The sequence below is a fragment of the Lathyrus oleraceus genome, chromosome 4 (assembly GCF_024323335.1).
Source record: "Lathyrus oleraceus cultivar Zhongwan6 chromosome 4, CAAS_Psat_ZW6_1.0, whole genome shotgun sequence".
Lineage (NCBI taxonomy): Eukaryota > Viridiplantae > Streptophyta > Magnoliopsida > Fabales > Fabaceae > Lathyrus > Lathyrus oleraceus.
Window position 1 is genome coordinate 289,423,359 of NC_066582.1, and position 6,723 is coordinate 289,430,081.

Here is a 6,723-nt window from a genome sequence, read left to right on the forward strand (position 1 = left end):
CTGATCGAATAAATAATTCCAACTCTTATGATCACTGAACACTTCAAATCTAGACCCAAACAAATAATGTCTCCAAACTTTAAGCAAAAACACCACAACAACCAACTTTATATCATGGGTAGGACAATTCCTCTCACGAACCTTCAGTTGTCTCAAAGTATAAGCCACAATCTGACCATTCTGCATGAGTATACCACTTAATCCCATCTTTGAATCATCACAATAAACCATAAAAGATTCATTTGGACTCGACAAAATCAAAATCGGCATCGAAGTAAATTTCCTCGTGAGCTTTTAAAAACACTCTTAACACTGAACATCCCACACATAAGCTCGACCCTTCCGAGTCAAAGGAAAATCTAACTTTGAGAGGCCTTCATATGTTCTACACAATCAATTTAAAAGAGTATCTCACATAAAAAGCATTAAGAATAATAAGCAATTGAATAAAATTATAGATCAAAAGGTTCATACAAAGTAAAATCAACATATTATCCAACAATATTAAAATAAGTTCATCATAACACAACGTAACCTAAAGATAATTAGCTACTCATAATTAAAATTACAATACCAAAAACAATTCAGAAGAATTGCATATGAGATCCCTTGAAGAATTGACCTCCAATGGCTTCCAATGCTCTCAATATATGCCTTTTGGTGTTGTAAATCGTCACTTTTGGTGTAGAAAATTGTCCCTTTTCGGTTAAAGTTTCGAACCCTTGAAAAAGTACCAAAATTCCCCTTTTAAAGCAGTCAAGACATGTCAAAAAAGCCTAGAAATTAGCCCATCGCATGCATGATACTTTTCCATCGCGTACACGATTTTTACACGCTGCATCGCACACACGATACTTTCCATCTTTCTCGTGATTATTTAATAATGTAGATATTTCTCTTAGCTTCATTTTTCAAAAAAATAAAACTCGCGTCAAAATGAGCTACGGAACTCCATATATGATCAATTTACTAGACAGACGTCAAGATGTAAATTGTGCTGAAAATTGCTCGTTTCTTCATAATTTCTTCCTGATTTCTTGACTTTGCTCTTTTTCTTTGAATTCTTAATTTTCTTCATACTTCATCATATTTAGCTTGTCTTTAACTTGATATTTCATTGAATTAATCTCAAATAGTCATAAAAATCATGTAAGAACAAACTGTCATCAGCAGTTCCCCAATTGTCCTCACTATGGGTACGTCTGCCCCCTATTCTAAATTGAATTGAGATATGTAATTAACCTTTGCAAGAGTTGTACACTAGAGAAAAAGTAGAAATCCAAACCCTTAAATCCTATGTTTGATTTTGATCCTAACGCCTTTTCTTCCCATGATCTTAAGTAAGATCGGGTGAACCAAGACTTCCAAGTCGATCCTTAGGTTACTGTTACTCCTTTGGTAGACACTTTGTTCTTTAAAGCTTTGACTCGACTGAATCCTCATTGTGAAATCTTGTCAAAACCCCCCAAATAAACCTTGATATTCGAGGAAAAACCCCAATTGTTTTATCAATGAAACCCCCAAAGAATAATCAACCCAATTTGATTATAAACAATCTTAAATTAGACCTTATCAATTGAATCTATATGGCACCCAACAAAAATGATTATGTGTAATTGTTATGTGTATGCATAGAAGAAGATTGAAGATAAAGAGAAAAATTCTTTGTATGTTCTTGGTTTAAATTGTTGAAAAATTATGCATGATATATATATATATATATATATATATATATATATATATATATATATATATATATATATATATATATATATATATATACATAGCATTTCGCCAACAACAAACTCTATCAAAATAATGCTTTGACACAAAGAATTATATTCTCAACACACTACCTAATTCATTGTGTCTAAACTATCTACATTCATATTTTCTCTTAGTCTTTTGAACACTTTAACGTGCACACCTTTCGTCATAATATTTGCAACGTCATTCTCAGTTATACAATGTTCTAGGTTTATCTTCCTATTTTCTACTTTCTCTTAAAGATAATGGAACCTCATTTCGATGTGTTTGCTTCTTCCATACGCTATCGGATTCTTTGTCAGATTGATATCAGACATGCTATCAATCTTCATGGTAATTGCTCCACGATTCTTTGTTGTAATTTCTTCAACCAAACTTACCATTCACGTTGCTTGACATCACAGAGAGAAGCAACTATATACTTTACTCACACAACGACAGTGCAACTACTAGTCCTTTTCTTGAATTCCAAGAAATTGGTGCACGGCCTAACTTAAGCGTACAACCAGCTGTGAATTTTCTATCCTCATCATCAATACACTAACTTGAGTCTGGGTAACCCACTAATTTGCATTATCTTCCTTCATCAATTGTAGGAAACAAAATGCCATATTCGATAGTTCCTTTCAAATACTTGAGTCTGGGTAACCCACTAATTTGCATTATTCTCCCCATGATTATTTGGATAAATGCTTACCTTTAAACGTACTTCTCGCCATGTTTATGATGATTTTATTCTTCATTCTATAACTCCATTTTGTTGTGGAGTGTAGGGTGGCTCTACCTAATGCATAATCCCTTCTTTCACACATAATATGTCGATATCTTTCGGCACATATTCCCCACCACCATCGGTCCTCAAAATCTTGAGCTTTCGACCACTTTGTCTTTCGACGATAGATTTAAACTTGGAAAATACCTCAATCACTTCACTTTTCTTCTTGATCAGGTAATTCCATAGTTTTTTACTAAAATCTTATATGAATGTGACAGAGTATCTGTTACCTCCAAATGAATCCACTTGGATAGGACCACATACAACAAAGTGTATGATTTCAAGAATTTTCTTCGACTGCTTCATGCATCCTTGCTGAAGTTGTTCTTGTGTTGCTTTTCCTGCATGCATTTCTCACATATTTCATTTGGAATGTCGATTTCTGGTAACCCTGAAACCATATTTCTTCTTTTCAGATCTCTGATGTCTTTGAAGTTGAGATTGCCAAGTTTATAGTTCCATATCCATTCATCCCTACTAGCTGCAATTACAAGGCATTTGTGCTCCATCATATTAAGTTCAATCCTAAAGGTTCTATCCTGAGACATGGGAGCCTTCAAGATCAACCTTCCACCTAAGTCAAGAACTCTCAGCATCTTATCTTTGATCGACACTTTGTAATTCTTTTCGACCAACTGCCATATGCCGAGCAGATTACATTTCATGCCTGGTGTATACAATATATTGAAAATAACTGACCTTTTTCCATCTTTTCTCATAATCAGAACATCACCAATACGTTCAGCTTCTAGAGTATTGTTATTTGAAAATTTCACCATGTTCTTCATCGAGAGTTTTGACAAACCAATATTTCCTACCATTCATATGTGATGATCATCCTGAGTCCAAGTACCATTAGTCCTTGAATCTTTAGTCATCTCTTGTTGTGACTATCAACAACATCTCATCTTCTTCATGTTTTTCCATCTTTACATCATTTTCTTGATTCTTTTGTTTTTCAGGACAATCACTATAGTAGTCACCATACTTCTGACAATTAAAACACTAAATGTGACTTTTGTCAGGTTTACGTCCACCACCTCTTCTTGTACTTACAACACCAAATTTGTGATTGCTTTGGTATAATGGTCTTCTTTGATTCTAAGAATTTCCTTCTTGTTGGTTTCCTCTACCAGTCGAGTTGTTGTAGTCTTCTCTACCTTTGTTTTCGAACCACTTTCATTTGTCAGTCTTTCCTCTTGTTGATTGCTCATTTAAAGCCACATCACTCTTTGACTTGTTGCATCTCTTTCAGCCATTCTTTGTTCATGAGATTCAAGTCTCCCTTGAAATCCTTCCTTTAACAATGTTGACAAATCTTTCGACTCTTCTATGGCTACTACCATGTGGTCAAACTTTGGAGCCAATGACCTCAAGGTCTTTGCGACAACTGATCTTGATGTCAATGCTTCTCCATATATCTTTTTTTTATTCACTGGTTTCGTAATCCTAGTGAAAAAACCAGTTATTCTTTCACTTTCCTCCATCTGAAGCAATTCATACGTTCTTTTGTGAGTTTGTAACATCGCCTCTTTCACCTTCTCAACACCTCCAAACAATTTCTCCATGATTTCTCATGCTTCTTTCACTAATTCTACATCACTGCCCTTTTAAAATAGTTTGGATCAACACATTGATGAATTATAAAGAGAGCTTTATAATCTTTCTTCTTTAATTCTTTGTGTGCATCCTTTTGTTCATATGTCGCGTTTTCTACAAGCGGCGTTACTCTCTCCTTCACAAGGTCCCAAAGATCTTGATAGCAGAAAATTATCTTCATCTACTTGCACCAATTCTCGTAATTCTGATTCTTTAGAATTGGGAGACTTGTCAGAAAATGCTCATTCAGATGATACATTGTGCTATGCTTCCTAAGAATCACACAGTCAGTGCTCTAGATACAGATGTTGGAATTTCGCCAAATTCTTGATGTGGAATTACACCAAACCTATAGAGAATTCTGAATCAATCTTGATGAACAAGAATCAATCTTTCTGATTGATTACTTTTTTTGTTCTTCACTCTTCACTCGAGTGAATCAACCACACATTGGTTGCAAAACGATTCCGCTGCACAACGATTATTGAAGAAGAGAAAAAATGAATTGGGGAAGAAAGGAAATTAGGATTTCAACGAAAAAAGGAAGAAGAATAATTCTGCATAGTTTCTCTCTCTGCTTTCAAATTGAAATTTTATTCAATTTTTCTCTATGCAACTGCATTATTGCAATGATAGGGTATCTCCCTATTTATAGACTGAAATTGCTTGCACACCAAACAATCTCCAACTAACCTAACTAATTCAGCTAAAACAAACAAATAAATCTAAGTCAATATTCAGTTGAGATACACTTCTTAGACATTTCGACAAGAGAGTATTTCAACAACAATATATTTTGTCGAAATAATGCATATATTCACAAATTCTCAACAAGGTCATCAACAATTCTCAAATTGCATATAGGATTTCATTTGATTTCAAAGCTACTGATTGAAGGATTTTTTTTTAATCACATTTTTTTATTGTTGAATCCTTTGAAGGTGTTTGTTTTGATTTGGGGATATGTTTAATTTTTTTAAAGAACAATGAATCATTGACTTCTGGTGTTTTTATATTTGGGGATTTGGGTTTTATTCACTGCAGAAGAAGCTGCTATAAAATGCCACACCTTATAGATCCAGATTTCAGCATATTTTTATCGAAGGCCTTCTAATGTAGATCTCAATTTACGATTTTTTAATGTTCTAGCAGCTTATGGGAGGAGGTGATACAAAGTAAGATTTGTTAATGTTAGAGGTTTGAGATGTTAATGTTACAAAACGTCAAGGTTTTTAAAAAAGGTTGTGGTCGCAACGGTAAGATATCACGATACTGGTTGCGATCGTCACGATTTGAATTAATTACAATTTATTACTTAACATAAAAATGGTGAATATCGATGTCTATATCGGCACCTGCCAATACCATTTTGTCACGGCGTTTTCGTGGCCGCAAACCGTTTTTTAAAACATTGCTAATCGTGTTGAATGATCAATATTTTTAACGCGTCATAAGGATGAAGAATATGTCCAGAGTTCTTTGGTTTAAAAAATTGTCATATGCATCGTATACAAGGTGTTTGAAGTATCTTAGAGAGTTATTATTATGGTATGTTTATGATTTGTTGTAAATCTCTAGTCCTGTCATAAGTTTCTCAATGCTGATATCATCTACTTCATTCTCCATTCAAATTCATCTCTCGATCTCCATTCAAGTTACCTCTTACAAGTTCGTAATCCTTTTTCCTTCATTCATTTAAACCAGACATCATTTGAACAAAGTGTTAAGCAAATGCCAAAAACATATATGTCAATTTGGTTTGTATGTTATACTCTGAACTCTAAAGTAAAAAGCTACAATCATCATGATTCTCACCAACTAACCACAACGTTTAGGTGTTCAAATATTCATGATATCCGTTAACCATCTAAATTATGCTCAAATATAGATATTCAATTACACTCTTAAAAAATAAAGAGATATATGATTTTGTTTTGAGGTTTATTATTACCCATGATGAATCTAAAATATCAATTGCATAGAGACCGTGATCATCATCTGGAAGAACAATATCAGATTTCTTGTCTTAACCTGAAAATTGATGTTAATTTAATGTGAGAAATGAGTGAATAATTAGAGAATTACACTGGTACGTAGTAAAGTGTAGTAAAATACCTGTTTTGGGATTGAAAAGTGACAAAACCTGCACAATCTTCTCTCACACACACGAAAGAAAATGCAATGAAGAAAAAGTTAGGGGATCTCCGATTTTTCACTCAGCGGTATCTGATTTATAGTTTATGATCTTCAATTTCTTCTCTACAATTTGTGATTGTTAGAGAATCGGATATGATAATCCTGGATAACTTCGAAGAATCGTGTTCGTACACTTTCCGAACAAAGTATTTCGACCCTATTCTTGCCTGGGTTCACGAAATCTTTGTGGGGATAATTCTTGAAGAACAATTTGTTTTTGGCAAAGAGAAATGTTCAGGAATGTAGAGAGAAAGTTTGGTTTCGTTATATCTTTTAAACTGAGGCCAAATGACTCCTTATATAGAAGATCAATAACAGAAACCGAAAAGACGCAACTGTTCAGAAACGGTTACGTCGGTTGGGAAAAGGTTCAACTTTTCAAAAGA